Here is a 22,253-nt window from a genome sequence, read left to right on the forward strand (position 1 = left end):
TCAAAGGAAGAAGAACTACAATACAATGGAGGAAAAGAGTGTAAGAGATACAAAGACAATTTTTTTTGGGTTGGCAACACAGAGACCAAAAGGAATTAGTAGTACCATGTCAAAAGCATCCAAGAACTACACGAGGGCACATGCACAAACAATAACACATATACAGTATAATGTGTAACAATAAATAGAAGAAGATGTTAACATTATGGTCAAGTTTGTTTATTAGTGACTCACACTTAGTCAAATGGTTAGCAGCTACCAAGCTTATCTTACAATTTACAGTGTTAACTGAGTAATTCAGGTTGTATCGAGTTCTATAGTTGCTACCAAGTTCCAAAATTTTTATCTAGTTCACACCGAGCAATATCTACCAGGTTGATAAGTAATAGTGCAAATCGAGCTTCATAGTATTAATCAAGTTGTACAGTGTCAACCATGGTCTCCAGTGTTTACCGAGTTCACAGTATCAATGATATGAATCCAGTGTTGACCAAGCCAGGAAGTGTCAACCAAGTGATTCAATTTATACCAAGCTCATAGTTTTAGTGTTGACCGAGTCATGCAATGTCAACCAAGTGATTTAATTTATATGTCAAGTTTTGTAGTATTCACCAAGTCATCAATGTTGACCAAGTTCAAGTGATTAGCATGAACTGAGCCTCTACATCTACCGAGAGCATGACGATATTGAGTGTTGATGATGGTTTTCAAGTATCAGAACCTCATCGAGTTTGTCTTCAAAACTTGAGTGCCAGCAGTTGAGCTAACTTTGTGTATGTCAAACTTGTATTGTAGCCAACTTTTATGAATTATAATTTGGATTGGTATATATAAAATGTATTGTATCACATCCAAAGGAAGAATAGATATATATGTGTGAGATACAATTAGAGTAGAAGTGTAAAGTAAGAAGGCTACAAGAAGTATAAGGAGCAACAAAGATTTGTCTATCACAATAAGGTGATCGTGACACTTCACAGGAATCTCAAGTAGCAAATCAGAGTTGCAAATTAGAGATTAACCACTGGTTCATCCTAAAAGGTGGAACAATTAAATCCTTTCATAAGGTAGACTCAATAGTATTTTGCAAATATCTTTGTTGATTGCATACTTCATTGTATGTTTTGTAAATCCTTTAACAAGGTGGACCTAGCAATCCTTATTGCTCCTAGCAGAGCAGATCATCAAAACTGATCAATTGTAAGCCTTAACCGACCAAATTTATACTGTAGTACTAAAGCTTGTGGGTATCATCCCCACCCCAATTTCACTTTCTATTTGGAAGGTTTCTAGGTCACCATATCTTTTGTCAAAGTGTTGTGAATATTTTAATGCTTTTAATTTTTCATGCATGCAATTAGATCAAAAAATATATGAAGGATTAATTGGTGAAATAAGAATAACTTTTATTGGTTCTTGATTTACCCCTCCTCTCTCAATAACCTAGCCTATCCTATATTTCCAACAATTGATATTAGAGATTTGTGGTTCTCAGAAAAGAAGCTTCAACAACTTGAGCAAACATTAGAGGCAATGGAGGTATACAGTCTAGACAAGGCTATTGACAATGAAAAGATGGATTTAGAATTGGCTATTGGGAAACTAAAGAAAGAAAAGGAGAAAATCTCTCAATCCCTAAAAATAAGAAAAGATCTTGCAGTACAAATAAATGACAATCTCTGCACCAAAGAAAGAATTGAAGATATCTATCTAGAAAGAAACTCAAATGAAGCTAATGAGGTAATCAAAGACCTATTGGAAAAGAATTGCAATCTTCAAGAAAAATTTAGAAAATTGAAAAGAGAACAAGAAATTCAGTCAGTAAGATTATGTGAAGTCATGGAAGAAAAAGACAAAGCCAAAGTAGAGATAGAAGGAAAGAACAATGAAATCCAACATCTATCCCTTCAACAAGAAAACTTCATTGATCATCTTACTAACACAAATGAAGAAATCTTGTATCTAAGATAAGAAAATGAAAGATTTCAAAATGATTCAAACATTGAAAAGAAAACCAATGAGAGGATGATGAAATCTCAAGCAGAGATAAATCAATTGAATGATCAAAGTCAATACAGATAGAAAGGAAAAGAGGAATAGGATACACTAAAGAAGGTGAATCATCCAAGCAAGGAGCTCAAAATAATCAAAGGCCTACTTGCAATTACTATGGTAATTTGGATCATACGTCAAACAAATGTTGGACTAATGGTAAAACAAAATTCAATGGAAAGTGCCACAATTGCAATAAACATGGTCATAGAGCAAGTGAATGCAAAGAGAAACCTGAATTTGAAGGTAAATGTCACAAGTGCAACAAACATGGGCACAAATCTTCTAAATGCACAACCAAGATATTGAACCCAATAGAACAGATTGTGAAAGCTATATTTGGTTGGGACTATAACACATGGTGTAGACACCACTACTATGGAGAATTTGGGCACATTGGAGAAAATTGTGTAAAACATCACATGAAAACAAGAGACACCATTAGAAGATGTTTTATTTGTACATAACTTGGACATCTTGCCAAGAACTGTATGAACACTAGAATGGTTGAAGATGAAAACAAAGCCAAAGCTGACAATATCAAAAAGCAGATGAGGAAACAATGGATTCCTAAATCTTCTAAGAATGCAAGTTCGAGCCATGAAGCACATATCACTCAAGAATTGGGTGACTCAAGCATTTCAACCTAATCTCTCAAAGGGATGACTAGAACTAAGACTTTGAAGGAGACATCTTACATCAATTTTAGCCAGCTAGAAAGAAAAATCCATATCAACATTCAAGATGCAAAGTGATCACTGAGTGACTAAGGAAAACCTAGACATTATCGAGCTAGGTCAAGTTGCAGGACCCCGTTGAGCAAGGTCGGGATACACTTAAAATATTGTGTGGACACCAAGCTATGAATGTCTCTATCGAGCATTAAAATTGAACCGAGTGGAAGACAATCTGTCACCAATTGACTAACTATACCAAGCATTTATAGCGATTGAAAAATGAAAATTTTGTTAAAAAGAACGAAATCAAATTCATTTTTCATAGTGAATTTTTGAAGAGCTATTTACAAGAGCCATTCGTGTGCTTCCTGTGTGTTTATTATTGAAGATTTTTGTGTTTTCACAAACCTTATCGAGCATAGCATCTTCTAGTAGCAAGAATGGGAAAGGATTTGAGATGTTGGTTTGAGGAGTCGGTTGGAAGGCACCAGGCTTCAAGTTGAGTCCAACAATTGTAGAAGCACTTGATCTTATCGGAGCTTAGTCACAAATTCCACCAAAAGTATTACGTGTTAATGATATTTGTTCACAATTTCATTGTTCAACACAAGATATTGGAACCCTAGAAATGGATGAGACTCTGAAAGAGTTATGTGTGAATGGTGTGTTGAAACCTAAGCATCAACATTTGGAGACCAAGGGTTTAACACACATTATGCATATGCCCTAAGACTTCCAAATAAAATAGATAAGGTTTATCCTTAGTCGTGTACACAATGAGAAACTATGGTTGGAGCAACCTATTCAAATAACAAAGAAAATGATTCATCAAATCACAGGACTCCCAATGTTGAACAAAGAAAAGACTACTAAAACCCTAAGTCGAGTAGAGCTGGAATACAAAACTATTTTCGAGTGGGATGGAAGAGGTATGAAGATCAACAATGTGACTAACATGGAGCTAAAATTTGGAATTCATGTGATAACTCATAAGATCTATAGTTCCAATCATCTTAACAACGTATCATGTGAGGTTGTTGATCTGGCTCTCAAAGTGGTGAAGAACAACATGTACTTCAACCTTGCCAAGCTGATGTTGAATCAATTCAACAAAAACATGAAGAGCATCAGAACTTTGAAGAATAACCCATGTAAGTTTGGTTCACTCCTGACTTGTTTATTTTTCTTTTTGCAAAAGTTTTTTCTTTAAAAGGTACATTAGTATAGAGGAAAGATGTATCAATACTATATCAAATTAATGAATATATAGCAAAGATGGGTGAGAATTTTTTTGTATCATGGACAATTACTTTGATTTATTTGAGGAAAAGATGAATAACAGGTATAGAATTCCAATGAAACTTGTAGAAGATTACAAGGATGGTGTTTGTTTCATGGTAGAATGTGACAAAGTGTACATTCGAGTAGTCAAACCTAGAGTGGTGTGGGTTAAGCCTCTAAGCTATGATGTTAACATTAATGACACTAAGGATATCATTGAGGCACTGTTGAATGAATCTATGGATCCCAAGGCCACATATTTTGGTACTTTTGACAAAGCCAAAGCTAGAATAGAACTTGAAATTAAGCTTACTCAAGTAGTTAGTAAAGGAAAGAAGAGGATAGTAAAATTGAGGCAAGTAAGTTCTACTCTCCTATTGATAGAAGGAAAAGGAGATAATATGGAAGAAGATGAAGCAGAGGATGAGTAGAAGAAACAAAGTTCGAGGAAGAAGAGCTAATAAGAAAGACAGGTAAGGCTAACATAACCAAACCTACCAAATCATCCCCAATTGTGTTTACAAGAAGGTCAATTAAGAATAAAATGAAGTTGAAGTTAGGTGAAGAAGCTACCAAGGAAATTATTTTCAAAAAGTCTCCTCCTACACTTCAAGAAAAGTTGAAGAAATTAGAAGTGTGAATAAACTAGGAAGATGGAAATACTCTCTCGATGAACTTGTACAACAAATTCCCAATGAGCTTATGCAAGCAATCAAGCCAAGATGGGAAAATGCTAAGAAAATTGCAAAAGATATATTTGAACAAACTCTGAGGTAGTTCATGTCGAGTCTTAGTGACAAAAAGGTGAAAGATTCCATAAAGAAGAATGAATACAAGTTCACTCTCAAAATGAACACATGCATGATTCTTCTCAAAGACATAGAAATTGTAGTGAAGTCAACTACAACTACATGGAAGAATATCTACAAACTTCATCAACGGAGTGATTTTTTTGTTCATGTTAGTGACATAAATGATGAAGATGACAAGGAAGAAAATGAAAAAAATGATGAAGAAGATGTAGAAATAGTTAATGTAAATCTAGATGATGAGGAGCAAGAATAGGAAGCTACCGAGGAGAATCTCCCTGAGATTCAGAGTATTGAGGAAACCAACCCAGAGAAGATTGTTGCAGCAATTATGGCCTCATTTCATCACTCTTTGAGCAAAGCTTTAATGCCATCAAGCTCAAAGAAAGCTTATGTCGAGTTGGTTGTGGCAACCACTACAACACCATGCACCCAACCAATCTCTGCACTTGTTCAGCTAAGTACCTTATTGACTAAAGTGGTTAGCATTTCATCTACCGAGCAGCTAGTGCTTCCTCTATTATCAAATTTGGCTACACAACAAGGTATTTCTATTGTCAGTGCAATATCTACTTTTGTTGCTAGCCCTTCTATTTCTACTATTGTTACAATTCCAAGTATGCAAATAATAAGTACAAAGATAGTTGAGAGAAAGCCTCAACCAAGTACTAAAGTTTCAAGCAAGGGAAAAGGTAAAAAAGAAGACATTGATCTTGATGAGGATATAGTTATCATGAATTGGGATATCTCTACTCTGAATCCCGATCAAATGAGCATAGTAGGTGAACTATTGCAAAAGAAAGCTAAGCAGCAGAAGCTTAGAGAAGAGAAAAGTAGAGAAAATCAAGTGCTTGAAGATGTGAAGAGCATACTTGTAGATGCACTAAGTACTTAGGTTGATAGTACACAACCTATTTTGGTTTAGTTAGTAGAAGTTGTCTAGAAATTCAATGAAGATCTGAACGGACAAGAAAAGTTGTTGCAAAGAGCGGAGAGGAAATTTGAGAACAAAGTATTGGAGCAAGTTGCACAAAAAATTGCAATAAATCAAGTAGGATTATCTACTATTCTTAGCTCATTGGAAACCTTTGCAAATAATGTAACTTCATTATTCATCAAGTTATGTGATACATCTATAGATTCACTCAAGAAATCAAAGATAGACTATGTAAGATAGATGAAGACTTGAAGGCAAGTACACACCAGTTGTCACTAGATCCGAGCTATAGTTTTGCTCACTACTCAAAGATAAGATTTCTGACTAATATGCAAGTAGAATTATTAAGGGAAGAAGCCATGGTTACGGCCACACTTGTAGATATCCAAGACATGATTCTCCCAAACATGGATGCATTGTAGAAATACATTGCACATGCCATAACTCTCATCCATGATCATAACTTCTCCATAGTTGATCACATGATAGAATTATCTACAGAAGTACAGATTGCATTGCATGCAAGCAAAATGTTACATGAAAATTGGGACAAGACAATGGAATTTATTTTGAAAGTACATCCTAACTTCTTGTCACATTTTGGCATCACCATATAGCATATACCTTTGGCATTTATGTCAAAAAGGGGGAGAAGATGTAATATAAGATGTGATATAAAGGGGGAGAAGATGTGATATAAAAGGGAGAAAATAAGATGTGAATAATGTATATAGTGAGTAAAGTATAATATGTGATATATGTATGGGGGAGCAGCATAATATTATACAAATACATGTACTGTAAATTAGAAAACATCTCTTAAACAGAGTATGTTACCAAGTTGAAGACATCGGATGGAGGCAAAAGAATGTGTTGGACTTGAAATTTTGAGAATTCTATTTTTTTTTATAAGTGTTTTTGTCACTAATGTCAAAGGGGAAGATTGTTGACATTATGGTCAAGTTTGTTTATTAGTGATTCACACTTAGCCAAATAGTTGGCAGCTACCAATCTTATCTTATAGTTTACAGTGTTAACTGAGTAATTTAGGTTCTACCGAGTTCTACAGTTGCAACCGAGTTCTAGAATCGGTATTTAGTTCACATCAAGCAGTATCTACCAAGTTCATAAGTAATATTGCAAATCAAGCTTCATAGTATAAACTGAGTTGCACAGTGTCAACCATGGTCTCTAGTGTTTAGTGAGTTTGCAATATCAGTGATATGAATCAAATGTTGATCGAGCCAAGAAGTGTCAACCAAGTGATTTAGTTTATACCGAGCCCGTAGTGTTAGTGTTGACCGAGCCATGCAATGTCAACCAAGTGATTCAGTTTATATATCGAGTTTCATAGTATTCACCAAGTCATTAGTGCTGACCAAGTTCAAACTACTTGAAAGTGATTAGTATGAATTGAGCCTCTACATCTACCAAGAGCATGGTGATGCCAAGTGTTGACAATAGTTGTCAAGTATCAGAACCTCACTGAGTTTGTCTTCAAAACCCAAGTGCCAGGAGTTGAGCCGACTTTGATGAATTGTAATTTGGATTGGTATATATGAAATGCATTGTATCATATCCAAAGGAAGAATAGATATATATGTGTGAGATATAATTAGAGTAGAAGTGTGAAGTAAGGAGGCTACAAGTAGTCTAAGGAGTAGCAAAGATTTATCTATCACAACAAGGTGATTGTTACACTTCAAAGGAATCTCAATCAGCAAACCAAAGTTGTATATTAGAGATCAACCACTGGTTCATCCTAACAGGTTGAGTAGTTAAATCCTCTCACAAGGTAGACTCAACAGTCTTTTGGAAATCTCTTTATCGAGTGCATACTTCATTTTATGTTTTGTAAATTCTTTAATAAGTTGGACCTAGCAGTCCTTATTGCTCCTTACATGGCCGGTCATAAAAAAGTGATCAATTGTAAGCCTTGACTAACCAACTTTATACTGCAATACTAAAGCTTGTGGGTATCATCCCCACCCCATTTTTACTTTGTATTTGGAAGGGTTCTGGGTCACCATATCTTTTGTCAAAGTGTTATGAATGTTTTAATGCTTTCAATTTTTCATGCATGCAATTGGATCAGAATATATATGAAGGATTAATTGGTGAAATGAGAATAAGTTTTATTGGTTCCCAATTCACCCCTCCCCTCTCAGTAACCTAGCCTATCCTATATTTTCAACAGAAGAGAGATAAAAATATAGGAACATGTACAACATATTTGCTTACTTTATCATCTTATGCCAATGAAACAACAAGAATATTCCAAAACAATCTAGATAAAACTTATAACAAAGAGCACAACATGGGGGAAACACAAGACAAATACATAAATAATACCATGCTAGATAAGTCTATTCAAGCATGTCCCATGCCTCCTCCCCCCACCCCATCTCAGTCTATATCATTATGGAAAGGTGGGAAATTTACAAGAGGAACACCATCTAACACAATTGGAACCACAACCAAATCCAAGCAAGAAATTTGGTGGGGGTAACTATGCTCGATACTAGGCGTAATTGTTAACTATTTATAAAGAATGTTAGGAAAATCACAATCCATATGAATATTTCCATATTAATCATCACTAACATGTGCATTATCAATAGAATCAATAACATCATCATCAAGAGTACCTTCATAATCAAGATTAATATAATCTAAGATATGAACATAATCATCACATTTGTCCATTTACATGCTATTACTATGATTAAATTCTTCCAAAGATTCAAGCATGGGTTGATCAAAGAAAGGTAGAGGTTGAGAGAAGATGTAATGTGACAAGTAAGAGCATGGGCCTTAGCCTTATCTTGATTATTCTTGTGATTCTTATGAGCATGTTGATTGTGAATGGTCCGATGAGATAAACTTGAAGGATTAAGATCAACTGGCATAGTTTTCTAAAAGGGAACAACTTCAAATTGATAGATATTATGCAACAGAGGAATAGGTCGGGTAGGTAAGATAGATGCAAGATGATCAACCTTAGGAAGGTTAAGCATAAGAGTTCTATCTACTTTGTATTGCTAAAAGGATTAATAAAGATGATCAAGATGATTAGGTTCTTTTTTAGGGAGAGAAGGCCAATAAAAGTCTATTTTAGCACAATCTTGAGGATGTGAAGGTTTATAAAGAGAATGATTAATAGTAACAATTTCTCCATTGTGAAGAAACTCAACGCATTTATGAATAGGAGAATAGTTTGCATGGAAGAAATCCATAAATTACCAAGCTTAACTTGAAATCTATTAGAAGTGGGGATAAAAACAATGGTAGTATCCACAACTTTACCATAAAGGGTCATAGGAAGAGAGATAGAACCTTTCAAGCGATAAATAAAACCATTACAAGTTTGAATATAAATGTTAAATGTGTCATAGGTATTCTCATATAACCATTTATTAAAAAAATACTCTTTAGTGATAAAATTCATTGAGGAAGAGGGATTAATCTAAACACTACAAGGAGAGATATGATAAACCCTAGTGATAATATGAAGAGGATCACCAGGTGCTTTAATCATCTTAGAGTAATCAAAGGTGATAAGAAGTGAAGATATAGGTCTAAGTGGAGGAGAAATCGAAGGTTGAGGTTGAGCTTCATCATGATCAACCACGTGATTAGCTTCTTCTACAATGTCATCATAAATTCTATTAGTAGCATGAGAAGATGGTTGATTAATGGCATTTGTTGAATGTGAAGGTAAAGGGTTAGTGTAAATTTGTAAGTTCTAATTAGGAGATGCAACAAATTTATTTGTACAATTAACATCAACATCAACTAATATAGCATTAGAATAAATAAGGTCTTTAATAACATTTTTTAAAGGATATCACTTGTTAGTATCATGACCAGGTTGTTGATGATATTGGCAAAAAGCATTTTGATCAAATGACTTAGGCAATGGTTTGCTAGTGGCGATATAATGGATAAGAGGACATTTAATGATGTTGGAATCAATAAACTTCAACATCACTACATGTAAAGGTATAAATAAAGTAGTGTATATATGATTAGGATGATAACAGAGGAAAAAGTACTTGTACCTTTAGATGTAGTAGCCACTTGATAACCTCTTGTCTTGCTGATTTTTATGTAGTTGTTAGGTTTAGAATTTTTTTTTGGATAAATAGTGACATCACTCTTATCAACAGTAACAAGAGCCATTGTAGTGGTGCTTTCAAGTTGAGTCACTTGTAATTGATAATGCTGAAGCACTACATAGAGATGTGAGAAGGAAGTATACTTAGTAATGAAAATCTTATCTATAACGTCTATTTGAAATTTTGAAATTAAAATACATCAAATATCATTATTAGGCATATGATACGATATTTGGGGATAAAAATGATTCAATGTACCAATAAAGTCACTAACTTTTGCTTTAGCATCTTGTTTACAATGCATCAAATTAATCAAAGAAATAGGAGGACCAATGTTGTTTTGAAATTTTTGAATGAAGGAATTGGCAAGATTTTGAGAAAATCAATAGAATAAGGGGGTAAATAACAAATGGAAAATATTTGTCCCTACATGTGCACATGAACAACTTAGCCATTAGTCTATAATCGTGAGAAAAATTACTACATATAGCTTGGAAAGTTCTAACATGAATCACAAGATTGCCTTTACCATGATAAGTATGGAGATGAGGTATCTCAATGTACTATGAGATAACAATATGAAGGAAGTCTAAAGAAAGGGGATTCAAAATGTCACATGTAGGGATGTTATACTTAGATTCAGTGAATTGAGTCACTTGTTGCAAAGAGGTGACAAGTTAAACCAAGCTACTAATTGTGGCATTAGAATGCACAATAATAGGTATAGACACATTAGATGTGTTTGCAAAGCTATTTTAAGAAGTGGAGTGAATATGCAAAGATGTTGGTGGAGGATTATAAGGTACGAAAAGAGAATTGGAATGCATGAAAGGCATAGAATTATATGAAGGTAATGAAGAAGGTATGGAAGGAGCATAAATACTCATGGGAAGTGTGGGGTTAGAAATATCAACATTTTGAGGATTAGGGCTTGTGTAGAAGTCATCATGAGAGGTGGCGTGTAAGTGGGAATAATAACAATATAATTTGAAATAGGATTAGAAGGTTCAATGATTGTGGAAGGAGTGTATCATTACTCTTAAGCATATTTCGTCAAAGGCATAACATGAGTATTAAAAAGGTGAGGTATACCACACAAATTGGACTTTTTTTAATCATCATAATTAATAAGATTCTCAATAGACTCAATAGTGGCAACACTATCATGATTTTCATACTCTTGTGCAAGCCAATTTTCCAACTTATCAAACTCGTGAGAGAGATTACCGACTTGAGAAGGAAGAACTCTTGGTGCTTCACCTTCATCATGGGAAGACTAAGAAGAGTTATTATCCATGATGGGATTGATATCATGAGGTAAAATTTATGTATCATCATGGGTCCTAGAAAGGAAAGGTGACTCGTGATCAAAAGAGCCCACAAGTCTATGACTTCTCCTAACGAGAATGTTATAGGTTGGACTTAATGTGATAAAGCTCATAAAAGGGGAGATCACAAATAGAGAGTATGATGAGATCTAACCAAAACTAATATGTAACAAATTACAATGTACACAAGAAGCATAAAAATATAAAGAGATATAACTTCACAAGATAGCCAAATATAACTCCATAAATTATGTGAAGAGGAGAATGCACAAAGAAGAAATCTAACTCCAACAAGAAAGGGGCAAAAGTCAGGTTCACCAAAAGAAGATGAATGCCCAATGCTAAGAAAGAAACAAGAGAGATCAAGGGATTTAACTCCAAAGTAAAAAAGAAGAGGTGTCAGGTTCACCAAAATGTCTAGGGGGGAAATGGAAGCAATAATTTAACAATGTTAACTAGATGAGATAAATTTATTAACTAACCATTTACACACTAAGTCATTCAATACAAGAGAAAGAGGGGCTTCCAGACACAACTCTCAATATAACTCAAGCTAGATTATAAAAACCCAAGTAGGATGAAGGGATGACAATGCTACATCCAAATTATATCGAGGAAGTATGCAAGAAGTCCTTTTTCATGCAATGTTAATTAAATTTAAGAAATGCAATGTGAATGTAAATTAAATCAATTGATTTATTGACAAGAGTAAAATAGATCTAGACACTAAATGTATGAAATCAACCTAATTAAGTTATTAAAATAGGTCTATGATAAGAGATAAAACAAAGAAAGGAGAACTTACCTTGAGATGTGAAAGAGAAGATGAATTTTAGCTCCAAAAATCACCTATTTAGAACTTTGACTATGATTTTGGTTGTAGATGTATCATCAGGACAAAAAAACCCTAAAATCCATGATTTACCTAGATCTTGAGGCGTAGGTTGACCTAAAGAAAATCTCCTAGAAGTTTTATATGAAGTTGGACATGTTCCCAACACAGTGTAGAAAAATTGATACAAGTTCTTACAAAAGCTCTTGAGAAGTAGTTTTCAAATCCAAAGTTGTAATTATGATATTTTTCTCCTACACACAAGAAAAAACAATTTTGTTTATTTGGGGAGGGCTTGCCTTGTTCAAACCCTACATTGAAGAATCAACCTTGAAAATTAGTTTTGGTGGTTTAAGCTAGGGTCTTTGTGTTAGTATTTCATTATCTTCAATCTACAATCTCTCTTATAGTTCAATATCATTGCAAGAAATTATATATTCTCTTTACAAAATCATAACCGTAATCCAATATTACATGAATTATGCTAGGGTAACATGCTAACCCTCAATATACTAAACACATCAACCTATAGAAATAATAAGTGTAAAATACTTGCATGAGCAGTCCCCAGAAACCAACAAGGATTTGTGAACCTAACCTAGACCATGATAGCATTTTTTATTTATTTTCACGTGGTTCAGTTGTGTGAGTTTTTTTGTATGTTTATTAGGTAAAATAAATTTATTAAGATCAATTCTGATATAGGAATAAATATTATGAATATTGAAGTGTAAGATATGATAATATTTAAGTGTGATGAATTAATTAAATACCTTTATTCAAGTAACAAGACTTAACTAAAAGTCTACTTGTGGAATTAAAATAATTAAAATGGTTTTTGGTGATCAATGCAATTGTATTTGCATTGCCTATTATGGTATACAATGTCCAAATGGCAACCATCTCTCTTATATTAGATGAAATATGGATAGACATGTCCCTTCACAGGACATGTTTATTCATTAGTATATAATATGATTGTTTGTTATTCAACACACAAACATAAATATTATATATGTAAATATCACATATGTAATATATATCTTGTATATCTAATTAAATCTCTCTCTCTCTCTCTCTCTCTCACACACACACACACACACACACACACACACACACACACACACACACACACACACACACACACACACACACACATCTTTAGTGAGTTTTATCCAATTGAAACTACATTAACACTAATACTCCCTCTTAGTTAGGGAGAATAATGCATGACCATTTTTTATCTCAATGTAATATCTTTGATCATAAGATATTCAACATTTTGAGATCGCATTTGATATCATGAAAATTAGCTTCCAGAATATCAACAATTGATATTCACCAAATACCCTGAGTAATGATATTGGGAGTAATGACCTTCTAAATGTCGAGTTGCAAGATATTCACCAAGTATTATGAGTAATGGCCTCTTGAATGTCATCTCATATGATATTCAACAAGTATTTTGTGTAATGGCCTCCAGAACATCAATTTTCTTAACATTCACCATGTACTCAAAATGTTCATGAGGTATGTGCACACACTTTCTCATAATTCTTATCATACAAACATCCACCATGCAAAGTATAATCTATCATGATCTGCATAAACATTGTAAGATATCCATCATAATAGAAAATTAAGTTATTGTAAGATCGTTGCCTTTCAATAATTTGTGCAAATACAAGTAATAATCATTTGGAATTATTCTATGATAATCACTTGGAAGTCATCACTTCCTCGTGATGTGCACAGGGGACAAGCCCCCATTAAAACCATGTAGTCACACACAAGGACTCTCAGACTCCCTTTGAATCTCAATCTCCCTCTTTTTCCTGCAAGAACACTATTGGAAAATATCAAGGAAAATAGCTCTTATATTACATGATATTTTCCAACATGATATAAATAATTATAAAACACCAGACTTCGAGAGTGATCCCAATTATTCCAATACAATTTATCATTTTATGATTATAAATCCCCATTATAATCTCATTAATTATTAATGCTCTTATCCTAATCAAAATATTATAATATATTCATAAGAAAATAAATAATTTATATGTACCTCTAACCTTGGTAACAAAATTTATTTATTTGGCGAGTTCTATAATGCTTTATTGACCAACATCACTATTCTCTTGTGGTGCATCATTGAGTGTCACTACCTCCCATTTTATTGTACCCACACAAAATTTTAGGGTTTGAAGTGGGACCAAGGTTATTAACCTTGGGATCTGTCAACATACTCAAACTAGGGTTGATCACCTAATGAGTATTACATTCATCTTGCATAGTATTTCTCTCACACTAGATGGTCAATTATCAATAGCCTTCAATGTCTTAGTACAACCTCAACCCTTGTTAAATTACTCACCTTTGTAGGACAATGGTCCATCCAATTATCAAGCTCTTTTTCTATGACTCTACTACATGGATGAATTTATGAGTTGTAGTATAGTAGTAAGTTACATGTAATACTTATATCTCCTTTTACTGTCCACTTATAGTCTTCATTTATTTTGTTTTATATCTTGTAATATAAATGGGAAATACACGTATGTTGAGTCATACTTCTTCCTTACATGTTAATCACACCACTTCTGTGTTTTAAACCTTGGCTTACTCTTAGCTAAACACGCCTTATCCTCCATTCCCTCTTTTCGTTGGCAACATATATTGCTTCTTTTACAATTTTTTTGTATCTTATTCCTTGACAATATGGCATCCTCATGCCTAATCTCCACCATTTTAGTTGTCTTTTGGCATGTTTCCTCTCGTATATTCTTTTCCCTTATATCTTCCCTGTAGACCTTTCATGGTGTTTACCATTTGACATGTACTATTCTCTCCATACCTAATGTCTTTGGTGATCTCCACTATACTTGATATCTTCTCCATGTTGACTAAGAATTAGAACATGAATCTTTGTATATATTTTTCCTAGTTCTTTTCATACTCATTCTCCCTCTGTCACTCTTTGGTTATTGTTTCTTCATGAGTATTTATTGTATGCTAACCTTCCAATACTTTCCATAGTGACAGTATATCTTTCTACCTTGTACCTTTGATACTAATGTGTTGAGAACTTTAATGTTCTCCCCTCTTTGAAAAATACATTATTTTATCTATGTTTATAATGTAGCATGAGAACATCTTAAATAATGTGTCATGATAAATTTCTATTGTAAGATATGTTATAAATCATCACACTCTTGATAATTTCATTTTTAAACTTCTCTTTGATACATTTACAATTGGATCCGATACCATGTTAGTTTTTGGTGATTATTTCAAATGTATTTGCATTGCCTATTATGGTATATACTTTCCAAATGGAAACCATCTCTCTTATATTAGACGAAATATGGATATACATGTCCCTCCATGTGACATGTTTATTCATTAATATTTAATATAATTGTTTTTTATTTAACACACACACACATATATCACATATGTAATATGTGATATATATATAATATAATATATGTAATAGATATAGAGTGAATTTTATCCGACTAAAAGTACACTAACATTAACATAAATAATTATTAAATCCAAAATCCAAATTAAATCTGTACAAATAATATAAATTGATATAAAATATCAAGTTGGATTTATATTGTGCTAAAATTATTAAATATATTTAAATTATACCTTTTCATTTTATATTGTGCTAAATACATTAATTATAATTTCACATAGAGTGTGCTAAAAATATTAATATGTAATTAAAGTTGTACTTTCAATTTTATAAAATTGAATTATGATTTAAGTTAAAAGCTTAGTGCACATGATTGGGTCTCTTGTTTTAAAAACTCTATTGAGTCTTCTATATTAGAGGGTTTTAGGTTATTATTTCATTAGGTTTATCAAGTATTGGAGCTTATCTGAACTTTGGGAGTTCATAGAATTTGTTCAAATGTTTGAAGCTTTTAGGGGTTTTGAGATTATTCTCGTGATTGCAACGAACTACTATATATATATATATATATATATATATATATATATATATATATATATATATATATATATATATATATATATATATATATATATATATATATATATATATATCAGAAAGATTGTTTACATCATCTTTGTTAGATTGTTGAAGTTTTTTGGTTTCTATTGTTTCAAGATTTGAATTTAAAAGACTTTTTGGGTTTTGTTGCGTGAGGAGAATTTCTTATTCATTTGAATAATAGTTATACCCTAGATCTTGAGTTGGGAGTATATTATTTTCTAGAAGATTTAAATTTAAATTTTTATTTTAAATATCTTTTATATATTATTATGCATATGAGCATACACATGTTAATTGCATATGAGTATAATCATTTTTATAGAATTACAAGAAAATAAGAAAGAATATATGTCTAGAGAAAAATATAATAAATCACAAATTAGAAGACCAAAAGAAAAATAGAAGTATATATATTTGAACTTTTGAAAGCTATTTTTTATTTATGAATTCAAAAAAAAAAAGAAAAGAAAGAAATTATTTGTTGTTGAATTTGCAAAGAAAAAATTATTATTTATTTATTTTAAAAATTAATAAATTAATAAATCTATATTATTTATTATTTTTATACATGTTGGTTTTAAAACTAATGTTTTTATTTATATTTACATTTAAAAAAATTAATATCATTATTACATTATTAAACACACGGTGTTTAACATTCATGAAAAGTCTATTTAAATACTTATTTATTTAAAAGAATATATATATATATATATATATATATATATATATATATACATATATATACATATGTATATATATATGTGTATGTGTATATATATATACATATATATGTATATATATACACATGTATATATATATGTATATATATACATGTGTATATATATGTATATATATATACACATGTATATATACATATATATATATATATGTATATATATATGTGTATATATATATACAGATATGTATATGTATGTACATACATATACATATATATGTATATATATATACATACATATACATATATATGTATATATATACATACATATACATATATATGTATATATATACATACATATACATATATATGTATATATATACATATATATGTATATGTATGTATATATATACATATATATGTATATGTATGTACATACATATACATATCTGTATATATATACACATATATATACATATATCTATATATATATACACATATATACACACACATATATATATATATGTATATATATATGTGTGTGTGTGTATATATATATATATACATGTATGTACACACACACATATGAGATTTTATATGAATGTTTTATAGCCAAACTAAACTTTACAAAACAAATTGAACACTTATTCATGAGAAGCTATTTATGTGATCACAAATGTGTGTATTGTCTTCTTCAATGTTGATATTGTGAGATTTATGCTGGCTATAGGATTTGTAGACAAAGGCTTTGGGGAGTGTCTGGTTATGTGGTGTGTGTTAAATAGTTAATATTGGTGTTCCAGTCACCATTACTCTTTTCTAACCAATTTTTAAAGCTCATCTATTGTGTACTCTTTGAGAGTGTGTTATGTGATGGTTCGAGTACCAAATGGGATTTGTGATATCATGGTTTGAGGAACGATATGTATTTATGAGAATTATGGTTTGAGGACCAACTAGGATTTTTCATATCATGGTTTGAGGACCAATATATATTTATGAGAATTATGATTTGAGGACCAATGTGAGTCTTTCAAGCTTCTTTTATGGATTTGTATTTGATTATTATTATTGAATTTTTTTATGAGATTCTTTATGATCTATGAGCTTAGGGTAGGTTATCTAGGTGTATAACTAGGACTGGCTTGCATTAAGCATTGGAGTCCACAAGTGGCTACCACGATCACTTATTGTAAGTAACTTAATAAAGTGGTAACACAATATATTAAGAGAGGGGTGGGGAGGTGGGGGGTGTTACTCATCCATACCTAAGTACTTGATTGAGGTTTTGACTAGGATGAGAGTGGGAGAAGATTCTTGATCAAGGTCTTGAATGGTTAGTAGCCTTTCTTGTATGAGAGATTTGTTGATGTGATATATAATAACCTAAGTGTCAGGGTCCAGAGAGGCTTCTAGGTAAAATTAAATGGTTAGATGTATGTGATGACACTTTCCTACATATATTTTGACTTCTTCTTCTAGTGCTAGATAATCCTTGTAGCAGTTGCATTATCTTGATTCATCTTGAAAGCACATTTTATCTTCTCATTTTATTCTTGTGCATTAATTAATGTATTGGTTATGAAACCTTTACAAGATGTTGTATATGTACTTTATACTTTGATTTTTATCTCATATTGTGTGACTTGTGTAGTGGATGCAAAGTTTTTATGTATTTGGACATTGCATCAATTGGTTTTGAGATTCTCATATGTGATGATGTTCTTCATCATTCATCTCCATTGTGTGGAGTGGAATATTATGATTGCACTTAGTAGGTTTAAATATACATGTAATTCAACATTATAAAACCCTTGAGATTTCTAATCTATGTCTTGAGTTACATTGTGTGCATGTGTTATCTTGTTAGTACTTGTTTCCACGTTATTGTTACATTATTGTTCGTAATCTCTTAAGGAATTTCTTTTTTTACGTAGCCTTAGTTGCATATTTTAGGTTTATATCTCCTAGGTTCTCTAGCAAGGCTTTACATGGTGCCCTTATTAATCCCACTTATATGTGATAATTGAAGAGAATCTTTTAGTGAATAGTTGCAAAAAGGTTTTTATGATAATTTTGATGTCTTGATTCAGACTTGCAATGGTTTTCTTTATCCTTTCCATGTTTCCATTTCATTTTATGTTGAAGTTGGTGGTAAAAATTTAGATGCTACTTGTACTATCATTCCATCTTTTGATCAATTTAAAGTCAAACTTGGTCTTCTTTGGCTTACCTCCATGAAAGTTATGACTCCTCCTATTCATAAATTTATTAAATTTCCTTACAGTAGAAATATCATAATGTTAACTATAGTCTTTATCAATCTTTTATGCCATGAAACTTAGCTGACCTTGATTTCTTTTGGCCTTCTATGCCCCAAACAACTCAAGTCCATCCTAAATATCTATTTTTATCATACCAAGCCTACGAAGTTCAAAATATTTGTGAACTTAACAAACCTAAGGATGATCCTAGACATATAATTCTTCCTACACCATGTATACCTCATTTATATTCTTTTGTTCCACCTCATATTTCTTATACACATTCTCTTCCAAGTCATCTCTCAATCTAATTTCACACCTTCAGTTCCTCCTAAAAAAGAACATTACTCAATATTAATTAAACTTATCCCAAACCAAATCTCTAGCAAAACCAATCATAACTATCATGCTCGTTATTTTCATCCAAGCATGATGCTAGAGCTCATCAATATGCTTCTCAAAAAATACTTCACCTCATGATTTTCTTACCATTGAACAACTCATACTTTAGCCAATGAAGGAAGTGAATTCAAAAAACATAAAAATGAACAAATGCGTTAATTTTATTCATTTCTTATATTCCATTATAATTAATTTAGATGGTGAAGATACTCTTAATGATGATGTTCTTGATGCTAACAATGATATTCATGGTAGTGATTCTAATGACATGCATGGGAATATTGATATTCATTATGGTTTCCTAGCTATGCTTTCACAATAGTTATCTAGCACTCCTAGTAATGAACACATTGAGCTCTCCTCACACCAAGGTCTTTTTTGGAACTAACTATTGTTCTCTCTAGTGTTCTTGACCTTGCTCCTCTTGTTGGAACTAACTATTTGTCTCTATGATGTTGAACCAAAAAGGCTTTTCTTCATAACTCTTACATGATTTTCATCCATTGTGATTGTAGTTTCACAACCATTATGAGATGATGATATTTTATTTGACATAATATTTTCACATATTATTTTATGATCATATCGATACTAGAGTTGGTAGATCCCTTTCATGGTCTCTTTTGTCATGTGCTCATTTTCCTTGATTTGTCCTTTTTTGGGGGCATTAATAGTGGAAATATTTCTCATGGATGTATTTATGCTTCATTAAATCAATTCCACCTATTAGGTGATTTTTAATAAGCTTTTACATGGGGGCATACACTTTACTCACATTTTTCACACATACACACACATTATTTCAATGCTAGTTTTCATTTAAATTCCTTAACGGATGCACCTTCCTTAATGAAAAATCCTTCTTTTCTTTTCGATCCCTAAGGTATATTACCTTCCCCCTAGATATATCATTCTTTTGAATCCCTTATGGATACACTTTCCTTAAGGATATATTCCCTCTCTTCTCTTTACTGACCCCTAATGAATCTTACCTTCCCATAGGACCTATCATTCCTTATTTAATCCCTTATTGGACACACTTTCCTTAAGGAAATCCTTGATTGGTTGAAGCAGTATCACACTGTTGGTGTAAATAAGTATTTACTATTTGCACTTTACTTAAGTTTACCTAGGATAATGCATATTCATATTAGTTGTCATGTAGACACCTAAGAGTTTGCATATTCATATGAGTTGTCATGTTGACTACACAATAGTTTGCACTTCAATTTAGCTCATGTTGTCTACTACATCTCTTTATGAGATACACCTTTGCATTCTTATCTCTTATTGTTGCATGAACATTCATGCACAATGAAGGATAATCCACTCTTGGTGGACATGTGCTTAGTTGTTATACTTATCTCTTGTATGACTCCTAGTCATATCAATTGCCTTTATATACAAGGCACTTTTATGATGTATTCATCCAATTATTTGATCAATCCATTCTCATTTGGTCATATACTGTCTCTCCTTTGCTATCTCTTGAGCTTCTAGATCTTGGCATTTTATTCTTGCCTTAGGCTAATTCTTACATGGTATAAGAGCCGTAGGAGTTTCATTGCATAGCCATTGGAGAGATTTTTTTTGCAGGTCAAGATTAGAGCTTGTTGGTGCAAATCAGATATTGGCATCACATTCAAAAGGTCAAAAAACCAATAAAATCGACTTTTGTTTCATTAAAATCAGACATATGAGGTGAAATCTAGAGTCATTTGATTTTTGGAGATGCGACAACAGTGATTCAAAAAAAATAATTATAGAGGTGATTTTCAAATAGCGATATCTCCCTTTTATAGACTCCTTTTTTTGAGATTTTTTTTTTTGTTTTGGGGTAGAATTTTGTGATCTACACATTGGTGTAGGTTGTTTGTGATCTTTGTTCCTAAAGTTTTCTGCAAATAGAAAATCTCAAATTTTACAACTTCAAAGGCTTCATTCAGGCTTATATGGACACATATTCAGGTGCTATTTTTTTTGAAAGTGTATAATTTTTGTCTACTTTCTAGGTCTAGTATCAGTTTGGAGTAATTTTGAGTGGACATACTACTTTCATCATTTGGTCATTTTTGGCCTTTTTTAGCACTTGTAATTAATTAGATCCTTGAGAGGTCTTGTGTCTTATCTTGTTTAGTCAATAGCTTCATATTTGTTGTTGTAACCATCAAAAATAGAAGTCCACATTGGTCTATTTTGACAAGTGGTCAATTGTACACGCACTAAATATAAAGGGCCAAATCATCTTTTTTTGGGGGGAATATTTGATTGAGTGAAAAGGGGATGTGTGTCTTGTGTTCTTCTATCTCTTTTGATATTGTGCTCTTTGTTTTGCATTATGGGTTCTTTTTCTAAATTAACACCATATAATTATGCTACTTGGAAAGAAAAGAGAACCATTAGTTGAAAAAGGTTTACTACGTTATGTAACTGGTGCTGCAAAGAAACTTGATGATGATGTTGATGAGTCTCATAAAGAAGACTGGGAATCAAAACAAGAGATGGCCTTAGGAACCTTGCTAAATAATATCTCAGATCTTGTCAAATATCACATCAAAAACATTACCGATCTAATAGAAGTTTGGGATAATTTGAAGCATTGTATGGGATAGTAGATGAAGATATGGCCTACACCATTGAGGACAATCTTCTCAAATTGGATCTAGGAATTTTGACACCATAAAAGATTATCTTACCCAAGTAGACATGTACAGGGCACAACATAAGGATTGTGGTGAACCCATCAAGGATGGAAAGTTGATCAAACATGTGATGACTCATCTTACTCCTAAATATGCAACTTTTTTTTCAAGTTATAATACTCACAAGTTAACAATGGGA

The sequence above is a fragment of the Cupressus sempervirens genome, chromosome 7 (assembly GCF_028749045.1).
Source record: "Cupressus sempervirens isolate cs-2001-9-10 chromosome 7, ASM2874904v1, whole genome shotgun sequence".
Taxonomy (NCBI): domain Eukaryota; kingdom Viridiplantae; phylum Streptophyta; class Pinopsida; order Cupressales; family Cupressaceae; genus Cupressus; species Cupressus sempervirens.